The sequence below is a fragment of the Taeniopygia guttata genome, chromosome 4 (assembly GCF_048771995.1).
Source record: "Taeniopygia guttata chromosome 4, bTaeGut7.mat, whole genome shotgun sequence".
NCBI classification, from domain to species: Eukaryota; Metazoa; Chordata; class Aves; order Passeriformes; family Estrildidae; genus Taeniopygia; species Taeniopygia guttata.
Window position 1 is genome coordinate 8,424,401 of NC_133028.1, and position 16,385 is coordinate 8,440,785.

Consider the following 16,385-nt stretch of genomic DNA (forward strand, 5'->3'; position numbering starts at 1 on the left):
GGCTACACATATTTTGTCTATGCATATATGATTATCACCATGCCTTTAGCATGATGTTGATTCTAAAATTAGCCAGGCATTAAGGGGTATAAGGCACGGTAAGATGCAATCAGAGGGAGCAGAATCAGGGTAGTGGGAGAAGAGGCCAGGAAAGAGAGCAGGGAACATATTTCACATATCAGCATTCATTTGATCCAATTTAGGAACGAGCATCACTCTGCTGTGGTCATGGTCACACAGTATTTATAGAATGCCATCTCCTGCCTCACGACATCTAATGGCAACTAAGCATTTACTCCAAGAGTAAATCTGAACCAGCTGGCCTTTGGGACCAATGGGATATTTTAGAGAAAATCAAAACAATTTGTTTACTTGTGTGATTACCCCCAAAACCAAGTGTTTAATCTTTTAGAGTCATTAATGGAAAGCTCATCAAAATCAATATTATTCCCTGGCTCAGGTCCAAAAAGGTACTTAAGTGAATACCAAATTTCATGTATGGAAATAATCCCACTAATGAGTGTACCTGATGAATTGGGACTTTCATTTTTAAATACTTACCACTTTTTCACTCTATGGTGCTCATAATAGCATTATTTAAGTCTCAACTTAAATTAGCATATACATTAAAAATACTGCTCTCCATTGCATCTACTCTGTATAACCTTTAGAAGAAAAGGGAATTGTGATTGCATGCAGGTTTTTGTGAAAAGTAACTAGGTATGCATGTTAAAAATTAATCTTCAACAAGGAGGACATTTCATTTTCAAGCATCACTTCATATTGTTTCTGAACTACCATTTTCCAAGAATTTTGTTTATTAGAAGCTTCAGACAGCTGTAGGTTCAGAACACTTCAAAACACAAACAAATTTCCAGTGAGAACATCAAGGCCATTTATCATATGTTAGAAATTCTGTTTTCACATATTGTCTGTTATTCCAGGAGTAGCCCAAGGTCTCTGTTAGGGTCAAAGGGACACCCAGTGTGGGACTAGGCATCTTTTACACCTTCTACAGCTAAGTTTAGCTTTTGGGATCATATCTGAGGTGGAATTAACTGGGCAGTCTTTACCAGCATTGTTCTTCTTCCTTAGGAGGCAAATACCCATACCCATACCCTGTGCCACTGGATGGGGTGACCCAAGGCTCTGGCAGGACAGTGGCCTTTGCCTGCCAGCCTCTCATTCTGTGCCCTGCAGAGTGAACTGAACACCACTTTATGAAGGTGCTGAGCATGCAGCTCTTGTATTTCAGAATTACCTTTTCATACATACACATCTTGCCTAACATTTTTGTCCTATTGTTCACCTCCCGTGCTGCTAAGCCGCTGTTGGTCCAGGGTTGGCAGCAACACCCCTCCTGTGAGGCATGAGGACTGGCTGAAACACAAGTCCCCAGCCTGCCCTTCCCTTCCCTCGGCTCTTCACCTGACTCTGGGCACACCTCAGGAGCTGCTGCACGAACCAACACCAGTGCAGACCTGAAAAGAGTCTTCATTCTGCCAGAGTGCTCGGTTTTCCAGCTGTGGCACTTCCCTGGGAAAGCTCTGGGACTTGAAGCATAGCTCCACACAGGCAACAAAGAGCACATTTAGACAAATGTTGTTTGAGAGACTGTGGTTTTGGTCTGCAAAGGAAACCAGGAGCTAAGTCCATGCACTTCACAGAAGTCATCTCTGTCTTCTAGTAATATCTGCTCTGTAGCTGTTGGATAAAAATATATTGCACTCTGAATATTAAGTGTATCCTCAACCAAACCCACTAATTTACAGAATAGTCACTGTGGATACAGATATGAGATTTTGTGGAGAAGGATTCCACAGAGAGAAAACTAACCAAGCTACAAAACATAAAATACTAGAAATGCTTGTGATCCAATGCAGAATACCAAAATCCAATGCAAAGCAAGATGCCATTGACTGAAAGAGGTAATCAATATGATAGGTTTTTTTTAATCTGGTGGAATCACATTGTCTATGCAATATCTGTGTCTACTCTTTAGGAAGCTGGATGGGGAGAGTATAAATATAAACACAGGCTAAAGGTTTCATACGCTCACATAAAATGTTTGGTCTCTGATATGGGAGACAGAAGCACCAAAATGTTCATGGTTATAGATTTCAAATTATAGTGCACCAAATTAAAATATTCCAAAATCATGAATCAGACTTCTCTAAAGCTTGTCTCAGTGTGACACTGAGCAGTTTCTCTGGAGGAAATCACCTATAATTGCCATTTTACAAGATTTACAAGAGTCTTTCATTTTAAGACTGACCTCAAAATAATGAGATACAGAAAGAAGCATTCTTCCAATTTATCTTACCATTCACAAGCCATTGGGATATTTCAGATCTGAGTTTTAAATGTGCTTGTAACCCAGAGGACTAGAAACTTATTCTTTTGAATAAAATATGACTTTCTTATGTAATCAGTTGCCCTAGAAGCTAGATCTTTAAGATAAATGCTGAATTCTATGAAGCTTCTGATAAGCTCCTAAGAATTGGAGTCACTAAATCAAAGAATAAAAAATGTAATCACAGGGTCTTACTATAGGGCCTGTGAGAACGAATTGAGTGATGTTAGAAAGTCAAAGAAACAACTTCGTCTTGCAAAATGGCAATTACGGGTGCTTTCAGCCATACAAATTGTTCAGATGTCACAATGTTGCATCAAGCTTTCAAGATGTTAAACGAGCACCTCAAAATGTCCTTCTCTGAAAATATTCTAATGGAACAATTCCCCCTTGGAAAGAATCAGTTCAAGTGGCCAGTGACAGACTGTTCAAGCCATTTGGGTGATTAAATTAAATTATGGATAACCATCATCCATCCACTTGTACTGAGGCTGTCCTACAGTATAAGCACAGGAGTATCTCTGCTGTGTTGTGGTCTACACCTTTTCTGACAATTGCACCAGAATTGCTGGTGGTTTGTTTTGCAAGCCTGGTGACTGTGTCATTCTCTGTTTTTGTGCCCAATAATGAAAAATTGAGATGGCACAATAATTGGTGAGGTTTTCAGCAGTCATTCCTGAAAAGCTGAGGGACTGGCATGAAGGATGACTGGATGTTTTGGTGTTTTGGTGCCACGCATAGAGGAGTGCTGACTATTTCAATTTGCACTGAACAATCTACTCTTCCTCCCAAAGTATTTTCCAGACTTGAAGTTTAGCATGACTGGAGAGGCTAAATTCAGGCAGGCATTATTGAGTGTAAAATATATTCTGGTCAGGTATCACTCTCTTTTCCAGTTAGTTCCACACATACTTAGCTGGTTTCATCATTCTAGTGTGCTGACAGCTCCTCACAGGAGTGAAATTATTTGTCTGATCTAGTGCCTGGGCTGATTAATTGGTTCACTATGCAAAACGGCCCTACTGAGATCTGGGTTTATTGAGAAAGAACAGGAGGCTCATTTGTCCCTGTTTCTGCAGCAACAGATTTCTACAACTACTATTTGTGGTGTTGGAGAGAGATTCGGAATGGTTTCTGCATAATTCTTGTTGAAACCATTTCCCTGGATGTTTCTTGCACCGAAGTGAGTCTGTGCAGCATCCTTCTAGGGTCATCAACCCTCTGTTTGTGTACTTCACTGCTTCTCACATTATCCTCCTGCCTGGAACGGCATCTCAGCCTGATGTAGGCACTGCCTCAGTGAGGTTGTAGACACAGCCTGGGAGTTCAAATCCAGTACACCTAATACTGAATTTCCCTTTGCAACCAGCTGAGTTTGGTGCTTTAGATAACCTGTGAGGGGAGGCTGGTTTTCCCTAAAATAGTCTTTTACCTTTTTAGATTTATTCAATAGGAAACTAGGCACCTCCAGAACATAATTCAGCCCATGTATATTACATATACACATCTTCCTAGATGCATCATGAAAATCAGCAGCTTTGAAAGTGCTTCCCTGTGGATGTGCCAAGGTGGATTGGAGCTGCAGATTCCCAGCAAAGTGCTGGTGAAAGTTTCTAGTGCCATATCTTCTGGCTATCATTTCTCAAGGCGGTCCTGGAGAGTCTGGAGAAAGCCAAAATCCCTCTGGTCTTCACAGGGTGGGCCCATCCCACAGATCTGGTAGAAGAGGGGTCATCTCTGTGAGATGAATTGAATGTACCCAAGATTGAAGATAATTCAGTCTCAAGGGGACCCCAGAGGTCTCTAGCCCAACTTTCTGCTCAAAGCAGAGCCACATATGAGGTCAACCTGTCCCTCTGCTGTTCTCATGATGAAAGAATTTCTCCTTTTTCTTGGTCTGAACCTCTCTCATATCAACTTGTACCTGCTGCATCTCATCTCCTTATATGCATGGCAAAAAAGCATGGATGTAGTTGTTTAGCTGAAAGCTGGCTTTGAAATATACACAGAGCATAAGGAGAACAAGTAAATGTAATGCATAAGGAAGACTTTCAGATATTCAGTAATTCTTTCTCTGCACATTACTATTAATTATTTTGTTGGCTAAGGAATGATAAGGTGCTCTCTGTCAGAGAATCATAATAGGCTGAAGTGCAAACACTGAACAAAACCAGCATTTTCAAAAATCTGAACCTATTTGTCAAATACAGAAATATGTGAAAGTCATAACTGACATTTTAAAACTAATTGACTGTCGTTTGGAAGCAAAGTATGACTTCTAGAGTTTGAAATATATAAGTGCTTTTCCTAAGCATACAATTTTTTCATACTTGAATAACATGTAGTAACTACAAAAGCAATTATTCCTGGGAGGACCTCAGACCTAGCTCATTGCCTTTTGCCATGTCTGATGGTCACTGAGCTGCTAACAGGACCTCTCTCTCTGCCTCTCTCTCTCTCACCAACCTTGTCTTGGTGAGTGGTTGCTCACTACCCCTTGTGAAAGCCCCACTCCTGCTGCTGCCTAAAACAATCTGAAATGAAAAAGTATGATTCTCATATGTAAACATCATATTTTTAAAAAAATCACCTGTTTGTATCTAGTGAACCCAAACTGACTGGCCCCATGCTGAGCAAATGACATGGCTTGAAGATTTTGTTTCTAGCTGTTGGGCAAGAAATCTTAGATTGAACTCAAAGAGACAGACTGGATGTTTCAAAAACACTTTATTTTCTAAAAAATTTAGATCTGAGGATGAAATCTCCATCACTAAAGTGTTTTAGGAGTAGGTTTGACAGCCAGATGTCAGGAATGCATTAAGTTGCTTTTGTCCTGGCTTTGTTGAGGGGATGAACCCTTCTGGTTCATTCAACATTTCCTTTTGGTTATTCAGTCCCTATGAGGCAGTGTCTACCTCTAATTTGACTGTAAACAGAGACAAGGAGTGAGTCTTCAAACCTGGGACCACAGTCCAGTGCCTGGAGCTAGATGGGGTGAGCTCAGATTTTAGCTGCTCATCCTGAGCTCATTAATTAGTGAGTTACTAAATCTGCCACTTGAATAATTTCTGCTAGGAACAAGAGAGACAGTGTCTGGCGATGGCCATTCATATTCAGCTCATGTTTGAACTTTTCTGGCTGCACCTCTGGATGATCCAGTTCACCAGCCTGCTTTATGGATGTCAATCCTGCTCATTGGGATGCTTACATGGACCCTAGGCGGTAATTATTCCACTCTATTATATGAATATATTGGAGAATAGGTGAAGGCAGGGGAGGAAGAGGACATGATCATGAGTCTTAGGTTTTGTTTTAACATCATTCTCTGCTAATTCCATAGTTTTCCAATTGATCTCGGAGAGAACAGATAGAGATCATGTTTAAGAAAAAGTCCTCTAGCTGATATTTATGACAAAGTGGAACCTCTGATGTTGGTTGTACCCAGCCTAAGTAGTTCATCTCTCCACTTCAGAGCAAATCAGCTGTTTGCAGAGGCCATTTTCATCATTCCCTTAGGACACAGAAATGACAGGAAGGTTCCTGTTGTATGTGTCAGAAAGCAAACCCAGCTCCTCTGACAATACTTGATCAATCTTCAGAACACCATATTGATGCTACCTGAATAAGTGGCATTGCTATTTATCAAATTTCTGCAGCCTGCATAACACAAATTGCTGGAAGACTTCCATATGTGAGGAAACCCATCTGATCATATGGGCAAGCAATTTGTCTGAGATTTCTAATAGCAGGGAAGCTCTCAACTTTTGCCTCTTTGCATTCACCTAATTTTCTGACTTTGTGCACCTAACCAGCTATGCTGTCATCAATGGAATTCATCATATTTCCAAATAATTTTGTGGCAGCCACAGAGCCCTCCATAGAAAACACACAATCTGTTTTTTAATTGCTGTGTCCGTTTTTCTCTATTCCCCTTCTCTATTCTCTTTCAAAAGAATCAGAAGTGAAGATAAATAAAATTGAATGAAAGGCAGAAGAAATGCCATGTACTCCTGAGACAGCATTGTGTAACACTGAATCCTAAAGAGATTATATGTACATGAAATGTAGGTTAAATTCCCTTTCACTGCAGCAAACAGCTTTCAATTATTTAGCTTCCCTTTACATCTGATGGATTTGACCAGGGCATATGAATTTTCACATCCTTTTTCCGTCCTTCCAAGCGTGGTTCTTGAGATGATGTTTTCTTGCCTGGCCAAAACATTTCAAGAACAAACTCCACTTGACATCTTCCAGGACACTTATGGACTCTTGTACTTGAGTATAACATTGGGAGTCAGGAGTTTTGGAAACTATTTCTGTCTCTGGCACTAAACACTAGAGGAGGGACTCAACAAAAGGCTCTGACCTTTGAAAATGTAAAGTTAAACTCAAGTTTTCACCTAGACCTCCTCTGCTGAGAGAAGGAAGAGAAATACACTTGTGGATGTATCATTCCACACCAAAGAAGCATGTTTAGGCTAAGTAAAGTAGCTCACCTTCAAGTAAATACTGACTGTAGTAGTGCCTCTGTACTGCAGTGACATTCTATGTGAAATGGACGCAATAAGGTTTATTAGTTATGATATAAAGGCAACAATGATATTTTAGCTGCTAATTTATGCCATATATTTTTAAAACCCTGTTCAGGAAGCTGAATTGCATTTATTGCCATTTCTACCCAATAAAAATAAAAAGCAACAACCTGTGCAAAACTTTTCTCCAATGAGAGAGATTTCCAGAGGAAAACTACAAGTACCTCTTCTGAGTCCAGATAGTGATTATTCATTTAAGCAGGGAGCAGGAGGATGGAGAGCTCTTGTAATTTATGCACAGCTGTGTAGGCTGTTCATATTCATTAAAGGTCTCAGTCTTGCCTTGCTCCCATCCATTGGTGTGCATCAGGTGATGTGGGTGGCAGTGTAGTTAATCCAAATACAATGCCATGTCATGCTCTCAGAACTTCCCTTTTCCTATTTTCACTTTTTTAGCATTTTAATTCTGTTGCACTAATTTTGCTGCCCATGACAATGGCTTGATAAGTGTTTGTTTTGTCTTCTTAGCATTAGCCTGTATTTTTCTGTCTCTGCCAACTCTTTGCCTCTCATACCAATTTGCCTTTTTACTCTTGTCATATGTCTTAAGACAAGCTGAGTGATAATAACTCCCAGCAGAACTGGACTCTTAAATTAATTTTTCCATGGGTTTGTATTAAATCTCCCAGGCCAGGCTATCCTGAGCATTTTGAGCCAACAGTGCATTTTAGCTCCTGGCTGGGCAGTGGTAAGTAAACACAGCACCTGTCTGCAATACTGTCCTTGCAGCTATCCATTATTAATCTCTTTCCACACTAAGAATTGGCCATTTGTTCCTACTCTTTGCTTCTTATCTCTTCTCCAGTTTTTAATCCATGACAAGACTTTACCTTTCACCCTGGCCAAGTTTCTCAATAGGCTCTTGTGCCGGACTTTATCAAAAGCCTTTTGAGAGCCCTCTGAGTCCTCCTGTTCTGCAGCTTTGTTAACCCTTTCAAGGGATAAGTTGTAAAACAAGAACATGAGAGAAAGAAGATTATGGCTCACAGGCAGTTTGCTGGTTAGCATATCTATCATCATTTTTGTGTTTTCTTATGGATTCTGGTTGAAGGAGGGATGTGGACTTGCTTTTGTATGAACCTGCTTTTCTTGGAGGCAGTCTGGCTGTTTGCTCCTTCATCACATTTTGGGAAGGAGCAGGGGAAGGCCATTCAAGAGTTTATTTTATATCATGGACTTATTTTGGTCTCTAGGTGTTCATGTCAAACTGGATTGATTGCTCCAGATCCCCACTCTTGGAAACAGACTTGCATGTATCCTGTCATGCCAACTCCTATCCAGTCTACAGGCACAATTTGGCTGCTTGAATGTGAGCCAGCACCATTTAAGATGGCCATGACTAAGTGGTTGTGTGCATCATGGAGCAGCTATGTAGGTAGGTACCAAATGGGCACCATGGGAGATCTGGGCACTGCTGGACAGACAGCTGGAAGTGGGCATTTCTGCTCAAACTGCACAATTTGCAGCTTGAGGTTGGGCAAGAGGCCTCCAGAGGTTCTTTACTACTCCATTTTCTTGCATATGCTCCAATACAGTCTTAGCAACACTTGGCATTCCCTGGCTCCTTGCCTTCCCTCCAAACCCTCCTGCAGAGTGGAACAGCAACTCCCAGGCCTGCAGGGCACTTCCCATTGTGCAGCCTCAGTGGGTGACTGGTAGCACTGGCAGGAACCAGGCCCTTTTCTCTGTTCAGAAGCTTCTGTTTGCAGTGACTTGCCATTTTGCATAATCTTACCAAGCCCCTCCTGTACCCTATTTCACCACTGCAGTCTGTGTCTTTTACTGTCACCATGTAGACGCTCCACTGATAATGTCTCATTTACTGTAGTTGTCATTTCTCTGCTTCCACTGAAGCAGGTCCTTGGTGAAATGTCCCCAGCCCCACATGGACTAATCCTGGTCACATTAGTGTCCAGTCCTCAGCCAGCCCTGAACATGCTATCCTTCCTGCATATTTGTACTGCCTCTATTTGGGCCTTTTGAAGGTTCACCTGGCAAGATGTCTATTGAAAAAAAAGCTGAAAGTCCTCAAATCTACAGCACCACCCCTCCAAAGCAAGCTGGGTGCATTCAGTATCTCTCAGGGCAGAGACTGATGCCTCTGGCTTTTGCTCTCCTTTTCACCTGCCATTTTGTCTGGATTAACATAATCACAACTGGACTTCTGTTTTCAGAAGTTTTGATATTGTTATCACCATGAAACTGGCAGACAGAAGAGAATATAGGCAGTAAGAGATTCTTGGTAGGTCTCGCTTTGCTTGTGAGAACCATGACCATTTATTTCCTTTTTCCCCTGCAGCTGTGATTCTTCTGCACTTGCTTCCTGCATCCATGCTCCTGGGACTTCAGTCATACATGCTGCAGAATGATTCCTTTTGTAAAGAAAATACCAAAATTGTAAGTGCATCTAGACAGCAGCTTGCTGGGTCCTTGGGGCAGACAATGGAAATGTCACCATTTGCTTCCTTGGCTTTTTACTTGATTTGTTTTTCATATCTACTCCTGCCTATAATGTATACAGATAATAATAATAATAATACAAAAAGTACTTTGACTACAAATAAATATACAGTTTTGCTTTCTGTAGTACTGTCACCTTACAATGAATATAGCAGGAGCTGCAGAGCATGTACTGAAATCTCTGGCTTTTGCGAGGCATCCCACAATTCCCAGAAGTAAAAAAGTTTTTAAAAAAGGAAAAATACAATAACATTTTTCAGTCACTACCTGTAATCCTTAGGGGCATCCAAAGGCTCTGCAGGGATCTGCTATATATACTGAAGACTCTGAAGAAATACTGTCATCAAGAAATCAATTCCCAGCTCATAAACAAGCAGATAAAAGTTTACAAAGGAACACTTTCAACAGGGATATATGACAGTCGTACAAAGACAGCCACCTCTCCTGAGGCAGCTGCATTAAGAAAGCTTTAACCTTTCAGGCAGTGATTAGAAAACCCAGCCAGTCTTTGGACATGTTTTTGTTAACCATTTTGCCTGCTTAGGAAGCAAACACCATAAATGTGTTTCTTGGGAGAGAGCCAAGGGCTTGCTGAGGACAACGATTTTATCCCAAAGCTCTTTTTCAGGACTCAAAGAAACACTGATGTTGTGTAAACACTGATGTTGTGTAAACACTATTTAAAGTTTCCACAGCAAAAACCCTGACAACAGACAACATAGTATAATATAATATAAATGCAATGTAATAGGAATAATATAATATCAATGCAAAGTAATAGCAATAATATAAAATAAATACAATGTAAGCCCTCCTGTTTGAAAGGAGGCAAGATGTTCAAATCAGTGATGTCACTGCTCATTCCAGGTTGATTCCCTGAAGAAAAGCAAATCTATTATCACCAGAGCACAGGGAAGTGCCCTCTACAACGCGAACTCCTCGTTCCTTCACCTTTTGTCAGAGTTTGTCAGCTTTTTATTAAATTTTGGCTCTTAGCTATATTCATGTTACAGCTGCCGTGCCTTTCTGGAACACTGCTGCTGACCAGGGGCACAGCAGGTCATTGATTTTGCAAAATTCCTGTATTTTTGGTAGGATTCTTTTACAGAAAGTTTTCTGACAGTTGTGAAAACAAATTGTTCTGATTATGTTTTGTTTTAACTTTTCTAACAGAATCAAAAGGGTTATTCTAAAGGAGAAGATTTGAAAGACTGGAAATTCACTTGCATACCACAGCTTCTTGAAGCCAAGAAAGAACTAAACAAGGTATGAAACCAATAATGCTGTACTTACCCTGGCCAGTGAGGGATTAGGAAAAAAGTAGGTAACATTTCGTGGAAGGGGAAAGGTTTTTTACACAATGGGGAAACCAACCATCATTTCCTTAAATGTCAGCAGGGTGAACAATCACATAAAATAAAACTTAAAAAAACCCAAACTCTTCTGCACCTGAAAAAATAGAATGCTGCTGTGGGATTCCTGCAGGAACCATATGATTTAGGGCTAAATCTCAGTAAATCAGATTTTGCTCAGCTCAGCTTCAGAGCATCCAAAGAAAAAATGTGCAGCTTTCTTTTCCATAAAAACACAGCTTTTCTTCTATTTAATTTTGGGACTAACAAAAGGGGAAGATTGTATGAGTCAGAAGTAAATTGCTATCATATGAAATATTTTTTGTTAATCTCACCTCAACTGCTTTCATTTGGCTTTCTTAAGTGTAGCACAGAGAAACCTTATCTAACCTTGATGCTCTGGTGTCTCAGGGATTATATATCAAGCTCATTTTAAATCACAGATTTAACACATCATGTGTTAGCTTTCAGCACCTGATAAATGTTATGGGTTTCCTAATGAACTTGCAGAATTGGAACCACCAATCCATTGGTTCTCCAACTGTTATTTCATTATGTGACATTAAAGGCTGAATATTTTATTAACAAAAGAAAAAACACCCTTAAATTAAAATAAAATACTCTACCTAAAAGCCCAACTCATAATGCTAGACCTCAATTCCAATACACAAATTGGGTAGTTTTAACAACTAAAAAGGTTTTCTAGTAACATACCAAAGATGGATCAGATTCAATCACCTGCTACAATCTAAGGATGTCTTTTTAAAAGGAAAATAATAATAGCAAGAGAGTTTCAGAAGCTAAAATAATTAAATGCTGAGCCTGAGTGGAAATAACCCTAGAACTGTGGACACAGTGGCTGGAAGGGAGTTCTTTGAGCTCTTGCTCAAAGACAGATGACTGACAGCTCTAGATTAGGTCAGATGTGGCTTTGCTACCCAGATTTTGAAAACCTACAGACAGAGGCTGAGCTCCCTCTCTGCAACCTGTTGCAGTGCTGCACTACATTCCTCATGAAATTATATTTTTCCTATTGTCCTTCCCAAGCTGCAGACCGCCCCTTCCCCTCTCTTACTGCCCTGTGCTCCTGAGAAGATTTTGTTTCCATCATTTTTATCATTGTCTATCAAGGAGTTGTGAACAGCTGCTGAATTTCTCCTTTCACTCTCATTTTCCACACTAAATGAGCCCACAAGAGCAGGAGGTCCTGACCGTGTTACTAGAAATGTGTTCTGGCATTGGGGACCTAAAGAAGTTCCCATTCGGAATGCAGCGGGCAATACTGGTTTAATGCATGGGATGAAGAAGGTCCCATAGTCCTTTGGAGACTTGTCCAGGATGAAAACCTCCAACAGCCTTTTCTGCAGAGCAGGAATGAGGTTGCTTAATAGAGAAGGGAAAGAGGAGGGTTTGACAAGACCATCTCCTCAGGACAAATTGCCTCCTGCCAAAACTTTCATTTCTCTGAAAACATCTCAGCCCAATTAGCTTGTAATTTAATCTCCTGTGTGTCATCTCAGGGTGTTTCAGCTGCTGTGGGTTTTATTTGCACATACATGGTTTGTAGTTAGGGGGATGCCAGCTCTCTTTCTCTGAGAGGACTAAGAGAACCAGCTGAACATTAGTCTGGTGTAGGCAGGCACCTGCAGCACTATAATTGCATCCCCTGATTTTCTAAAACTCCCTCTTTCATTCCCTGCTCTTTCCTCTTTCCTCACTAATTTTTCTGCATTTCTTTTTTTCTTTTTTTTTCCTGGCTCTATGCTCCTCTTTTACAAACAAGCACTTCTTTTTCCATACTTGGTTCCTTTCCCCATCCTCTCTGCTCCCTTCCTCCACAGCTGTGCATTAAGTCTTGGTGCCAACATTTGAGCCCAGCGTGCAAACCTGTGCAGCTTCACATCCCAACTGCACTTGTGAACCAAAGGAAAAACTCCCACTCTCTGCAGCAAGCCTGCCAAGTTGAGGTGGATTTATAAGGAAGGTCTCTGAGAGCTAATGACAGAAAGCATTTGCTACATGTGCACAAAACATCACAGCAAGGGGAGGACAGCCAGCTCTCCGTGTTCCTGGGGACGTGCTCTCTGTCTCGGCCATGGTGGTATTTGTAGATTGCAGCACATTTGTCCATAATTTACACATGTCAGGCAGCCTGACTGGGGCAGCCAATCTTACCAGCCAAGCAGATGTCCAGAAATCCTGACATACCCATGGAGCACAGGAACATCTGTGCTGTAGGGTCAGAGTACTGAGATGGAGACTCTGGGAAGCCACGTGGGACCCTGGGCTGTGGCAGTAACATCAGCTACTACATGACCCCAGCATGGAGGGTCTGGAGGGCACATCCCAGTGCTCCTACAGCCTTTTGCAGCTATAACAAGCAGACAGTGCCAGGGCAAAACAGGAGATTGAGGAGATTTTTTTCTGTGCCTCAGGCTTGTCTTGTTGCTGTGGATTTCACTGCATTTTTCGTGCCTGGATTTGCTACTTTCAGCATCGAGATTGTGTTCCTTTTCTGCTTCTCTAGTCAGATGATCAACAGTGATGCTGATAATTTCTTGGTGTTCCTTAGCCCAGCAGAGACACAATCTTCAATTGCACATCCCCTGAGTGATGAGGGAAACCTCCAGCACAGTACAAAAGTACATGGCATTCCTTATTTTTTTCTGGACTGAAAATAAGCAGGTTTATTCATATAGATCTGAGGCTTTTTTAAGCATTGTGGAGGAAGAAACATGTCCTGAGGCTAAATTTCACCAAGTTCCAAGTAATTGACACGGAACAGAGACAACACAATACCAAAGCCTAAGGATTGCTCTCGGAGCCAGTGACACTCACCCTTCCTGCTCTGGTGTCCTGGCACCAGCAGCTCCTGTACAGCAGGATCCTCACTGCCCTCTCAGTCCCTGCACAAAGCACTCTCCCATCTCTAAAACCAGAAGGTCAGAAAGGAGTCCTCATCCCCATCCTGTTCTCAGTTTTGACTGAAACTTTCAGATGTGGGGATTAGGATATGAAAATCCCAGTACTGACACTGACACCACATTTACAGGTAATGGCAGGGCCAGTCTGCAAGGCACTGTGACATATTTACCCAACAGGGGTATGAATGCATTGTTACCCTGTTTCTTGAGAAGAGTCATGATAATAATGGTGACATCCTTACAACCACATATATCTGTTTCCCTGGGGAACCAGGCAGCTAGGAGTAAAACTTCACCATATAGCTGACAACACACAGGGAGTAATCCCCATCCCAGACTTCCTAAATCCAGCAGCTTTGATCATCACAATAGCTGTCTCTGGAGACCATGGCAAGGGCTAGGGGACACTGTTTCAGCCTTGCCAAGTGTTGTCACAGGCCATGTGTATCTCATGCTGTCAACACAAATCCAGTGCATTACAAGGTAGAGGCTCTGGGTTAGACACATGCCCAGGACAAAGAGAGACTGATCAGGTCATCTGATGCTAATGGCTCTTCCATGATCTCATTACTGGCATCTGTCAACACCACACTCCGGGAAGTCCCTCACTGATTAAAGGTCTCCACTCCCATCATCCTTCCCAGGCCAGACATGGGGAATCCAGCCTCCCCAGAGTGATTTCTTTGTTCAGTCTTCTACTGCAGTAGAAGATGCTTTGCCTCCACAAGGGAGCACCAAAGGGAGCCTGGGTGGCTCTCCTTAGGTTGAGGAGCTCCCCAGCAACTCCTAAACCAAGGCGAACTAAAAACAATGGAATCTCCAGATGGAGACAAGCACTTCTGTTTTCTTGCCTGGGCCTCACAGACAGGCAGGATCCTCTGCTACTGACATGTAGGGTCCAAGTCTGATCCAGCTAAAACTCTCTTTTAACTGGCATAAAGAAAAGGCAATATGTATTATAGATATAGCTATTTTTATTGTAGATGAAAAGTTATATGTGACTTTGCCCCTGTGGAAAAGTAAACATGACTTCGCCCATTTTTTTCTCTCTGCTTTTAATATTCAGCATTTTTTATTCTCTCAGACTCTTAGAAGAAGAGAGAGTGATTGTCCTGCATCGTGTCTCCAGCATTTTGTGACAGAATCTTCTGTAGCATATTGAGGGCTCTTTGGAGGAAAAGTGTCACATGAAGGACCATGTCACATGAAGCCACCTCAGACAGGGCTTTCAGAAAGGCAGATGTGCCACTCTTGACAATGTCATATTAATAAATAGTCCCTTCCCTTCCTAGTCCCAAGGAAGAGCCCTTTCCTAGATGGGAAAGCAGCTTTATGTGTCACAAACAGAAGATCCGAAATTAGCTGAGGGGTTTGAAGTCTTTGCCAGCAGTGCTCAAGCAGCATTACCTCCTGGCAGGGTGCCTGGGCCCTCTCTGTCCCTGCTGGAGAGCCACAGCTGGCAGTGGCTGTTAACCCTTGAGGCCATTCCCCAGTCCCCCACCAGCATGGGAAGTGATGGGGGGCTTTGGCTCGAGAGGTGGGCCAGTGTAAACCTCCTCAAGTTCAATAAAGCAAAGTGCAAGGTCTTGCATCTGGGTCATGGGAATTCAAAGTTGATAAGAGGACTGGAGCAGCTCCCCTGCAAAGATGGGCTGAGAAAGATGGGGCTGTTCAGCTTGGAGAAGAAAGGGTTGCATGGAGATCTCATAGGAACCTTCCAGTACCCGAACAAGGCCTACAGGAAAGCCAGAGAGGGACTTCACACCAGAAACTGTAGTGATAGGACAAGGAGTAATGGATAAATATTGAAAGAGGGGAAAGTTAGGTTAGACATTAGGAAGAAACCACTTAACATTCTAAAATTCCATGTCCTCAAAGCCAAACCTGCCCAAGGAGCCCTGTGGAACAGCCAGCAGCTATGTGAGAGAGGAGCCCACAGACATGTCAAGTCCCAGGAGGACACACCAGAACAACACATTCCTGCTGTAGTCAGAGAGACCCCAGAGGAGAAGCAGGTCTGTGCTGTGTTATGTGCTTCAGAGATGCAGTCCAGGGAATTTGTCATCCCAAAGACTTTAGCATTCAGGAGGAACTTATAAGTACTGCTGGGATCTCAGCTTCACTTGATTCCTTTTTTTACGGATGAGGATTCTTCACAAGCAGCACAACTTGAGTCATTGAGTACATCCTCAACAGCAACTAGAGATTGAAGGAGCAGTGGGAATAGCTTTGTTTCTCCCCTTGCAGGGATATGGTAGGGATCTCTGCTCTCCTGCTGCCTTGGCTCAATCACTGTTCCTGTCCCCATCTGGGACTCTCTCCATGACTCTTGTGTCTGGCAGGACTCAAGGCCTGACTGCCATGCAGAGACTTCCTCCCTCCTTTGTCTCCTGTTCACCATTCAATAATGCTAAATATTAACTCATCCCAGGAACTGATTTCATTCCATGCTTGACTTCACATCTCAGACCCAGGAGAAGCTCTGCAGGCCTCAAAGCTCATCAGAAATCCATGATTCTTTCAGATGCCTAATAACAAAAATGACTGCCTCTGTCTTATTCCCTGACCAGACATTTTCCTCATGCACCAAAGTTAAATGATCCCTCTGAAATACATCTTTCTGAAATAAACTTCCAAGTGCCATTAGCTCCTAAATCCCTCTGTGCTTCTGGCTCCCCCAGCCTTGCTGTCCTCCTCTGATGTC

General features: G+C 42.2%; 1 long non-coding RNA gene across 1 annotated transcript; it reads left to right on the plus strand.

Annotated features, from left to right (window-relative positions):
- Positions 1–1,095: 1,095 nt before the first annotated feature.
- On the plus strand, positions 1,096–15,583 carry LOC121469858 (uncharacterized). Its single transcript, XR_012055509.1, has 5 exons — positions 1,096–1,226; positions 8,139–8,320; positions 9,245–9,342; positions 10,579–10,671; positions 14,766–15,583. It is a non-coding gene; the product is annotated as an uncharacterized lncRNA (long non-coding RNA).
- Positions 15,584–16,385: the final 802 nt, after the last annotated feature.